Here is a 12,733-nt window from a genome sequence, read left to right on the forward strand (position 1 = left end):
CCTTCAGTAGATGAATGAGTAAATAAACCGTGGTGCATTCAAACAATGGGATATTATTCAGAACTAAAAAGAAATCAGCTGAATAGACACAGAGGAATTTTAAATGCATGCCACTAAATCAAAGAAGCCTGTCTAAAAGGCTACATACTGTATGATTCCAATTACATGACTTTCTGGAAAAGGCAAGACTATGCAAACAGTAAAATAAAGAGTGGTTGCCAGGGATTTGGGGGCAGGGAGGAATGAATAAGGAATGCCTCTTTGGAGCAGTGGAGCACAAGGAACCTTTAGGCAGAAAAATATACAATGCTTTGTTGGATACATATCATTATACATTTGTCTAATCCATACAATATACAACACTGGAGTGAACCCAAGTGTAAATCATGCACTTGAAGTGACAATGATGTATCGATATTCATTCAGCAATTATAACAAATATACCAGTCCAGGACAAAACTTCAGTTGACTATCTTACTCAGTTACCCAAAGCCCACTGATCTCTCTCACTCTATACCCACTGTTATCAACCTGGGTCATGTAGTCGGGAATCTAAAATCCTTCATTCTGATTTGGTCAACTCTATAAAATAACCTCTTAGAACCATAAATTTAATTAATATTAATCTCATGGGGATTTGCAAGCAGAAACCTACATAACTTCTGTCTGGATTTGCAATATACAAGCATTGCTGCTGGCCTGTGGGAATGAGGAACTCAACTAATGATCAAATACATCCCTCAATACCAAATTGCAGCTCAAAGCAGTTTTCATCCTCTGCCATCGACTGGAATTTACAGATTTGGTTATTTAGGACTGAATGTAGCCTTGGCTAAATTTGTAAGTGTCTGACACATAGTAGGTGCTAAATAAGTTTTTAAAGAATCAGTGACTTAGCTCTCTACCCACAATTTTCCTTCTCTCACAAATTTCTTACCCTTTTTTCATAATTTATTCTTGCACAATTTTTGCTTTACTATGTCACTGAATAATTATCTATATTTGTGTTTCCTAACAAACCAATATCCTCTTTCAAAAAATATTAACTGCTGTTCTTGAATTTTCCTTGAAATTTCACAATTAGTTAAACTTCATAAATCACAAAAGTAAATAAATAAAATCAATGGTATTTTAAAGACAAAAACTTAATTTGTATTTGGAAGCTAAAAACATTGGCTTTTTTTCTGTTTGGTTCACATGACATCAAAGTGAACATTTGTTTTAATTATTTGCCACAAAAATTCCTTGCCTTGGTTGTGTATAGCATGGATCTAACTGGCATGTAAACCAAACATGCTTTGCTTTTTTTCACAAGTCATAAATAGAGTAAAACCAAATATAACACATGCTATATAGCGGCATCTCAATATCCTGTAGATCACAGAATACATTAACATGTTAAATACCTTTTTTTAATTCTGTATGATTCTCCACCTTTGAATTCTGCTATGCCTCATCAGACCCATGACTATTTCACAGCAAACTGAAGAGCAAGTCTTGGTGTCATAGTAACTAGCTGATAGTCCTGCACTGATGTATGTCCAAAGGTTCCATCTTAATTTAATTATGAAGATTTCATATACTTCATTTCTAGTGATTGGTCCAGCTTCAAATAATAGCATGTAGATAAAAGTTCTGTAATAAAAAAAAAAAAAACATAGAAAATGTCTTTTCTCTGATTTTGTTTAAAAAACAAATATGCAATCTCTAGTTGATGTTTTATTTTGCTTTCCAGAATTTTTCAATGAGTTGTTTTAAAAAGCTAAGGCTTTTAAAAGAGACATTTTGGCTTCAATTGACTTTAAAATTAATACCAAGATTTTTCAGGAAAGCATTTTATAATTTGTTTGCTCAGCACAGACATGGTTGACTCTCTAAGAATGAAGCAGTTTCTCCCAAACACAAAACTGTTGTCCAGAAACCAACTCAAGGAAATGAGCAACTATGAGCGCAGGAGCTGAGAGCATTCAGGAGACACTCACCTGAGTGACCTTTATCATTCATGCCAGGGAGAGTATCTTTAGAGCCTACCTCTACTCATTTAACTTTACTTCTTCTGATTTAAAATAATTTGATAATCATATAGCATCTTCTAAGAATACTCTTCATATTTTTCACTTAACACATTTTATTGAGTGTGTATTATGTACTTACCACTATTCTAGCAGATGGGCCAATCTAATCCGGGAGATGAACCAAACATCATTGGACCAATCAGAAAAATGATCCTGTTAACATGTAATACTCATACTAGAGAGATAGTAAATAAAGATACTCTATTCATGTATATTTGTAATTTATATATGTATCTGTGTGAGTGTGTGTGTGTATGTGTGTGTGTGTGTGTGATTCAGATAAACACAGAGGAGGATAATACAACTTGGTAGAGCAGATAATGAGGGTTAAAGTAGGAAATTTGCTCTTTTAAAAGAGAAATTAGGACTTTAGTCTTTCTCATGAATGTTACATGCGAACTGAAACCTAAGAAAATGAGAGAGCAAATCTTGAGAACCTTGGGGGAAGTTCATGACAGCATCCCAAGTTGAGTGAACAGAAAGAGAAAATGCACTGAACTAAATGTGCTTGGAGTGTCTGAAGAGATTTAAGGAGGCCTGGGTGACAAGAAAAGGGTGATTGAAGAAGAGAGAAATAAAAAGTTAGGTCAGAGGGGCAATGAAGGTTGAGTCTATATAAGGTCTTGCAGGCCTGGGGTTTTGCTCTGCAGCCATTAGAGAGATTCAGTAGAAGAGAGACATGAACAGAGTGAGATTTTTGTTTTTGTTTTTTATTAAATTATTTATTTATTCAAATTTGTTACGCATGATGGCAGAATGCAATTTATTTCACATTATACATATAGAGCACAATTTTTCAAATCATTAATTGTATACAAAGTATTTTCACACTATTCGTGTCTTCACACATGTACTTAGGGTAATGATGTCTAACTCATTCTACCAAAACATTTCTACCCCCTTACCCCCTCCCTTCCCCTCCCTCCTCTTTGCCCTATCTAAAGTTCCTCCATTTCCCCCATTCCCCCTTCCCAAAGCCATTATGAGTCAGCATCCTTATATCAAAGAAAACATTTGGCCTTTGTTTTTTAGGGATTGGCTTACTTCACTTAGCATTATATTCTTCAACTCCATCCATTTACCTGCAAATGCCATGATTTTATTCAATACTGAGTAATGTTCCATTGTGTATATATACCAAAGTTTCCCTATCCTTTCATCTATTGAAGGGCATCTGGGTTGGTTCCACAATTTAATTATTGTGAATTATGCTGCTATAAACATTGATAGGGCTGTGTCCCTGTAGTATGCTGTTTGTAAGTCCTTTGGGTATAGACTGAGGAGTGGAATAGCTGGGTCAAATGGTGGTTCTATTCCCAGTTTTTCAAGGAATCTCCATACTGCTTTCAATATAGGTTGCATCAATTTGCAGTCCCACCAGCAATGTATTTTCCCCCACATCCTCACCAACACTTATTGTTGTTTGTATTCTTAATAACTGCTATTCTGACTGGAGTGAGATGAAATCTTAGAGTAGTTTTGATTTGCATTTCTCTAATTGCTAGAGATGTTGAACATTTTTTCATATGTTTGTTGATTGATTGTATATCCTCTTCTTAGAAGTGTCTGTTCAGTTCCTTGGCCCATTTATTGATTGGGTTATTATTATTATTATTATTATTATTATTATTATTTGTGTTAAGGTTTTTGAGCGCTTTGTATATCCTAGAGGCAAGTGCTCTATCTGATGTGCTAGTGGTAAAGATTTGCTCCCATTCTGCAGGCTCTCTATTTACCTCACTGATTGTTTCTTTTGCTGAGAAGAAGCTTTTTAGTTTGAAGGCATCCCATTTATTGATTCTTAGTTTTAATTTTTGTGCTATAGGAGTCTTATTAAGGAAGTTGGGGCCTAATCCAACATGATAGAGATTTGGGCCTACTTTTTCTTCCATTAGGCACAAGGTCTCTGGTTTAATTCCTAGGTCCTTGATCTACTTTGAGGATTTCCCGTTTTCAAAGAACTACAATAAAGGAAAAGCCAATCAGAGTGAGGGTTTGAAGGAGTCAAACTGGCTGCAACGTTGAGGACCAGCTGAAGAGAAGTAGCAGGCAGATCAACTAGGAGGCTGTTGCAATAATCCAAGTGAGACACCTGTGGTTTAGACCAAGGTACTTGAAGGAGAGATGGTGAGAAATGGCTGGATCCTAGAGTTAAAGATGTCAGAATTGGCTAATGGCCTCAATATGAGGAGGGAGGAAGGGAGGAAGGGAGGGAGGGAAGGGGGGGGGAGAGAAAAGTAAGAATAATGCCAAGTTTTCTAGCAAGTTTTCAGTGCCAAGTGTTATTGGTTGGGGTGTAGATAGACCATTGGGTTTAGCAATGTGAGCTCCATTAAGAATACTGACAAAATATATTTTGGAATGTGGGAAGAATACAAGCCTAATTTGAAGGGACTCCATAGATTTTATTTCATATATACATGACTGTGACTGCATATACATTCATGGATAAGTAAAATATATGGGAGGCACATCCAATGTTCAGGAAATTAATAATAACATTTGGCTAAACATTAAATAAAGGCTATGCTCTCTGTAGTGAAGAGAAAAAAATCCTAAAGACAATAATTTGGAAACATTTTGATATAAAAATATTTATGTGAAAATGAATCACAATTCTCACAATTTTTAAAAATAACTATTTCTATTTTTAGGAAAGAAATATTTATTGTTTTTGGTTATACATGACAGTATAATGTGTTTTGACATGATGTGGAGTTACACTGGTCATGTACTCACATATGAACATAGGAAAGTTATGTCCTATTCATTCTACTGTTTTTCCCATTCCCATCCCCCTTCCCTCCCACCCCTGTCCCCCCTGTCCAATACGGTGAACCTCTACTCCCCTCACCACCTATCATGAGTCAACATCCACATTTCATAAAGAATATTCAGCCTTTGGGTTTTGGGGATTGGCTGTTTTTTTCACTTAGTATGATAGACAGTCTCCAGTTCCATAATTTCATTCCTCTTTCAGGCTGAGTAATATTCCTTTGTCTGTATATACCACATTTCCTTTTTCCATTCATCTGTTGAAGGGCATCTAGGTTAGTCACATGGATTAGTTATTGTGAATTGAGCTGCTATGAATATTGATGTGGCTATACCACTGAACTATGCTGATTTTAAGTCCTTTGGGTATAAACTGAGAAGTAGGATAGCTGGGTCAATTGGTTGTTCCATTCCAAGTTTTCTACGGAATCTCCATACTGCTTTCTAGATTGGCTGCACCAGTTTGCAGTCCCACCAGCAATGTGTGAGTGTACCCTTTTCCCCATATCCTTGCCAACATTTATTGTTACTTGTTTTCTTGATAATTGCCATTCTAAATGGAGTGAGATGGAATATCAGTGTAGTTTTGATTTGCATTTCTCTAATTACTAGTGATGTTGAACATTTTTTTATATAGTTGTTGATTATTCATATTTGTTGTTCTGTGAAGTGTCTGATCATTTCTTCAGCCCACTTATTGATTGGGTTATTTATTTTTGGGGGGTGAAGTTTTCTGAGTTCTTTATATATCCTTGAGATTAATGTTTTATCTGAGGCATGGGGGCAAAGATTTTCTCCAAATCTGTATGCTCTCTCTTCACATTCTTGATTGTTTCCTTTGCTGTGAAGAAGTTTTTAGTTTGATATCATTCTGTTAATTGATTCTTGATTTTACTTCTTATGCTTTAGGAGTCTTATTGAGGAATTTGGTTCCTGAGCCAATATGATGGAAAGTTGTGCCTACTTTTTCTTCTAGTAATTGCAGGGTCTCTGGTCTAATGTCTATGTCCTTGGTCCACTTTGAGTTTAGTTTTTTTTTTTTTTTTTTTTTTTTTTTTTTTTTTTTTTTTTTTTGCGGGGTGAGAGATAGGGATCTCCTTTCATTTTATTACATATGAATTTCCAATTTTTCCAGCATATCCTCTTGTTGAAGATAGTATCTTTCCTCCAATGTATGTTTATGGTATCTTTGTCTAGTATGAGATAACTTTATTTATGTGGGTTTGTCTCTGTGTCTTCAATTGCTTACTATTTTTCATCAGGTCTATTTTGGTGCCAATGCCATGACATTTTTGCTACTATAGCTCTGTAGTGTAATTTAAGTTCTGGTTTTATGATGCCTCCTACTTCACTTTTCTTGCTGAGGATTGCTTTGACTATTCTGGGCTGTCATTCTACATCAAAAAGAAAATTAATTTAACCTCTGTGTTATTTTAATAAAAACTAATATGTCAGAAGTCAGTAAGTACAGAAGTTGACTAAGTACCTCTGTGGCACTGTTATAATTTGTTTAAAATGACAACTTGATTTTTATTGTATATTTAATGTATTATTGTAAGCTATTTTGTTTTTTTCTCCTGCTAAAGAGTAAAGCAGAGAATTACTTAATATTTCAGCTAAAAGTTAACTCCCAAGGTGAATAACTAATATTCTAAAGTATGGCAAAAACTCTAATGAATTTTTATTATAACATAGCTGTTCAAAACACAGAAATATAAATCACTGATACAGCAATAGATCTTGAAACAACTCTCTCCCTCTCTCTCTCACACACACACACACACACACACAATTATATTAACACAGTATGATGAAGACATATACTCTAAATCTGATTGTTGCATACCTCAGCATCACCAGTGTTTTCAATGAACTGTCAAGTTCCTTTACTGTAATGAGTGTTTTTCATCTTCTAGTTTAGTAATAGATTATGGTCAAGGAGACACACACACACACACACACACACACACACACATATACAGGAGACCTAATGTTTGGATGATGGGACCACTCTTTAGTTTTAAATATGTATGTCTTCATGCATTCAAATATTTGACATTTCACCTGGTACATCATAGCTTTTAGTGATCCTCTGTTTCCTTCTCATTTACCTCTAACTAAAAGACACATGTATAAAACTTCCAGGTGCTCTTTTTGAAATTAGAGTTTATAGAACCATCTTTATAAGAATGAAAACATACACTCTGATGCTGCTGAAAGGACAAAAACAGAGGTAGAAAAAACACAAAATCACATGGATTCATCTGAAGCAATATGGAATTTTAGAGAAAAAAAAAGGGGGTGGGGTAGTCAAGGCACCAAGGAGAACTGCTGGAGCTGAAAAGTGAAAAGGTCACTAGAGTTTGTATTTCACATCTCTAGCCTTTCAAGTAGATCAAAGGTGCTTGTCTGTGTGCGACTGATTCATGGGGCTGCCAGATGACCACATATGGCAGGCGGCCTCCGTTTTATGAGTCTGCCCTACCTGCTGTTCTCCTTAGGGGTTCTGACTTCCTATTTACCCTGCCTGTCTTACATGGCTGCTCAGCACTGCATGGGGAGAAAAAGAAAACTTTGATTTTGGATTTTCAAGGCATACTGCAAATTTTTAACGATCCAATTGGAAAATTGATGATTTTCTTTTGTTGTATTCACTAGGTTTACGTAGACATTTTCAGAAAATATTTTCTATAAAACCATTTGTAGGGTCTCGAGAAACCCTGAATTGGAAAGACCTTGGCCTGATACCCAGCCAGGCATCTCTATTGGTCTCAATCTTACTTTCTAACAGGGCAAACTATTAGTATAGTTTTAAATAGTTTTCAGTTTGGAGGGATTGAAGGAGGGAAAGGAAAGCAATACAAAATGAAAAGACTTGGAGAAAATGAGGAAACAGGTACATCTGTGATGGTCTTGATGGACAGAATTTGAGTTGCAAAGCCTCATCTTACCTTATGAAATTAGTTCACAATTTTAGCACCTCAAATTTTATGTCATTGAAAATAAATATACACTAGGCAAGCAGCTTTGATATTGCTTTACTACATTTTTTTTTGCAAAATGATAATATTCAATCTTTTTGTTTTTCAAGCAAATTATTTTCCATGTATCATATAGTATTTAAAACTATTTAAAAATCATAACTGCATAAAATGTTTGACTTTTGGTGTGATATTTATTTTAAAATAGCTTTAAATTTGTTGATTAAACATTTAATGTTAACACTTTTAATTATAATATTTTGTTGTATCTTGAGACTTGAGTATTCTGTCTTAGCACTTCAAGGCATCCCAGAATGCTAAAACCCACTGTCTATTTGGCATTGTAACAAATACTGAAAATGAGCAACTCTTTGAGCATTTTTTGCTTATTATAAGCCTTCTTGTAATTTTATTTAATTTCCTATGCATTTTTAAGACTTTTACTTTAAATTGCATTTTATGATGCTGTTGTTGTTGAAAAGCTAATGACAGCTCTCCAGTTTAAGATCATAGCAATCATTAGACTTATCTCATGGAAATTCATCCTGTCTTCCACTATTCATTCCCATTTATGACCAACCTACTTAAAACCAGATTTACACCAAATGACTCTCTACCCAGACTCACGACATAGACTGTGATGAAGACTTACATGATGAGTGTAGTGGCAGGCTTCCATAGTTACTGGGCCACTTGTAAAACTGAGTAAATTCTCTGTGAATAGAATGTACTAAAGAGCAATGTTGAACACATGTGCCATATCTCAAGAATACCCAATACAGTGTCTTGACTCCTCATTGTTAGAAATATGCATGATAAATAGACATTGAATGATTTAAGTCAATGGCATAGAAATAATCTTTAGGAAACTAAGTAAAATAAATTGAAAATGTTGACATCAGGGGATTGAAAAGAAAGTGAGGGAGTACAAAATACAGACAAGTAACTGAATAAAACATAAAAGAATTCTAAGATGTAGCAGAAAAAAAATAAACACTGTATCCTGGAAAATTCTGGTACAGAATAGAGAATATTAAGACTTGCTGAAATGACGATACTTTTAGGCTAATGATAACTCTTCTGGACAATAAGTAAAAATAAATACAGATTTTAAACTGAGGAGGGAAAGAGTTTTTTTAACCTGGGTGGTCTCTAATTGTTCTATGGTAATATTCAAGGACAAAAATATTATTTTATAATATGGCTATAGCATTTTGAAAAAAAAGATAGTTTGGTCTAATAGTCTTAAACTGAACCAAATTCTTTAAGTAAAAGACAAGAGACATATTGGGAAATAAAATACTTAGAATATTTTTTATAAAAATCCTTTTCACAAAATCTAGCTAATTAAGTGGTAAAGAGTCCAGAAATAATGAAAATTTAGTAGGTTAGGGTAACAGTTAAGTAACACAATACAACTAACAACAATTTGGAGTTGGTGGGTGTGGTGAGGATGCTGGAAGAATATTGATGGTTCATTTGCATCTCCATTAAGAAATACAAGTTTGTACTGTATTACAGGTTAGCTACCAGTGCACACCTGTAATCCAAGTGACTCAAGAGGCTGAGGTAAAAGGATGAGGATCATAAAATCAAAGCCAACATCAGCATAAGTTGAGGAGTTTCCTTGCAAGACCTGAACTCAAAATTAAAAAAAATAATAATAATAAAATGGATGGGGTTGTAGCTCAATCGTAAAGTACCCCTTGGTTAAATCCTCTGGGTGGGTACAGGGGGATGAATAAATAAATGCATACATAAAAGTTTGGGACTGAGAATGTAGCTCAATGGTAGGGTGTTTCCTTGCATGCCTGTGGCTCTGTGTTTGATCCTCAGCACCTCAATGAAAATGTTTTAAATGGTGTAAAGACATATGTTAGAATCTATCCCCTAAAACAAGGGCTAAAACATTTCTGGAGCTGATGGTACAAAACAAAATACCATTTAGTAGGACATAAAGCAAGCCTCATTGAATTTCAAAAACTTCCAGTTTTCATCAGTTATTTCAGGACAGTTAGTATTTTATCATAGGCCAATAAAACTAGACATAAACAACAAAAACAAGGCACACACATGTACACAAACACAAAGCAAATTAAACTATTTGGACAATCCATAATTTTATTAAATCATTGTTGAGTGCAAAATGATAACCTAAATCTTTGAATGTCAGAATACCTAGAAATTAGAATCACTGAAACTGTCAGAACTATGAGATATGTTTGATGCAGTGCTTAGAGGAAAACTTGTAAGTATAGATACAAGAGAAAGAATTTAAGTAATAAAACCAAGTTAAAAAGTTAAGAGTGGAACAATTAAACACAACTTGGAAAGGAAAAAGGAGAATTTAATGAAGACAGAATGAATTAATGCAATGAATAGCAGAAAACAAATATGGAATTAACAATCTCAAGAAGCTGGTCAGGTAGAGGAATGGTAAAATGCATAAACTATTTGTAGCCAGGCAAGTATATAAATGGAATAAAGTACAAATGTATAAATACAAAATGTTAATGGAGAAGTAATATAAATAAAAGGAATTTAGGGTAAGGAAAAAAAATCATTTGCTTTGAGTTTATAAACATTAACTTAAAAACCTAAATGAGTAAGTTTTTTATAAAAATGTTGTTACTTAAACGGACCCCAGAGAAAATAGAAAACACTAACCAACAAAATTACCCTGAGAGAACTTAAAATAATATCCAGGAGCCGTATCCAAAACAATAGAACAAAGCCCATATGGGCAACTCTTTCCACTGAAACTTAATAAGAACAGCAAGAGCCGATGGAATTTGGTCCACAACCTGCCTTTTCCTCCTTTATTCTCTAAATCATCATGATGAGACCTCCACTGGAGGTTGTCACAACCAAGATGACATGACTTCCTTTCCCCTTGGCTCCCAATCAAGGATCACAATATCACCCTGAGAGGGATAGGCCACCAGCATTTCTCATTCTATCCATCTACATGTTGCAAAAGCTAAATTGCACATGAGTGAGGCTGAGGTTTGGACCTCCCTTCTTTCTACTTATAGGTTACAGTTTCTATTCCCAGGACCAAAATAGTGAGACCCAGATCATTCTTGTCCCAGTTTGCTCTTAGAATGGAGTTACCACACAAAGGCTATCTGAGAAGACCAGAGGATATCAATCTCTTCCTGTACCTGGAAAAGCAATGTGTCACTCCTGAAGATGCAGCCCTGAAATTTTGCCTAGGTAGAGGAAGACCATAAGAATAAAGCTGTGAAATATTCCCAGAGGAACTGACATTATCTGCATCAAAGCATGAGAAAGTTTAAATCAGTAGACATTTTGGTCAGGAGAAATTAAAAGGAGGTTAATGACTCCCTGAAAGCAACAACATGATAAGGGGCATTTCTAAAAACAAACAAACAAACAAACAAAAAGCCAGTGTTAACTTCAGACTGCATTGCACCTAAGATCTGGAACTGCTCTCACATCATTTCTATTCAACATTGCCCTGGAGATTCTGGCCAGGACAATTAAGGTAAAAATAAAATAAAAATCATCCAGAGAGAAAACAAAGAAGTAAAACTATGTCTATTTGCAGATGATATGATCATGTATGTACAAATTATTTAGAAATCATTAGAAATAATATATGAGTTCATAAGGTTATAGTATACAAAATCAGTATGTACAATCAATAGTTTCTAAGAGCTAATAATAAAAATAAGAAAAAGAAATTAAGAACAATTACTTTATAATAGCATCAAAAGCACAAAATACTTGGTATACATTGAACAAAAATAATATAGTATCTACATTATGAAAAACTACATAATATCATTGGAAGAAATTGAATACTTAAATATAAAAAGCTATCCAATGTTCATGGATCAAATATATTAAAATGACAATAATCTCAAATTGACCTACATTTTCAAGACTATCTATCAGAATCTCAGTGGGCTTCTTCATAGACATTGTTAAGCTGATCCTAAAATTCCTTTAGAAATTCAAGGGTCCCAGAATAGGTAAACAATCTAGAAAAGATTGAAAAGAGCAAATGTACCAGATGTATACTTCCCAGTTTCAAAATTTACTACAAAGCTGAAGCAATAAAGACATTTTAGAAATAGCTTGAGGACAGACATATAATCCACAGAACAGAATTGAGAATCCTTATGCAAACTTATACATCTATGATCAAGCAATTTTTTGACAAGGGAGACAAAGTTATTTAATGAAAAAAAAGTAGTCTTTTCAACAAATGGTACTGGGAAAACTATATTTCCACATGCAAAACAAATTAAATTGGGCCCTACTTACAACATGTGTGAAAGTTTAATCAAAATAGAAGAAAAACTTTTTTATAAAAGATAAAATCTACAAAATTTTAGGGTAAAAACCCACAGAAATACACCACTGTAACATGAGGGTCTTAGATAACACCAAAGGCACTAGGAAAAAAAAAGAAGAAAAGATAAATTAACTAGAATTTAGAAAGATAAATTAGAAAAGATAGATTAACTGGTGAAAGCTAAAATCTTTACTTCTAATAGCACTATCAAGAAAGTAAATTGACAATTCATAAGAATATGAGAAAATACATGTAAATTACATAAGTGGGGAACTTATATACTAAGGGACTTAAAAATTTCTTACACCTTAATAAAAAGACATACAACCCAATTTACAAATGGAAAAAGCATCTGAATAGAAATTTATCCACTGAAGATATATGAATGACCAATCAGTTCATGAAAAAAATGCGTAATAGTGTGAACCATTAAGAAACTTCAAAACAAAACCACAATGAAGTATTTAATATCCACCAAGGTGATTACACTCAAAGAGGCAGGTAATAACTAGAGTTGACAAGAATACAGAGAAATCAGAAGCCTCATGATCTGTTGATATGAATGTAAAATGATGCTG

The sequence above is a fragment of the Marmota monax genome, unplaced genomic scaffold (genome assembly GCF_021218885.2).
Source record: "Marmota monax isolate L192 unplaced genomic scaffold, Marmota_monax_Labrador192_F-V1.1 WCK01_AAM20220418_F8-fsc00172, whole genome shotgun sequence".
Taxonomy (NCBI): Eukaryota; Metazoa; Chordata; class Mammalia; order Rodentia; family Sciuridae; genus Marmota; species Marmota monax.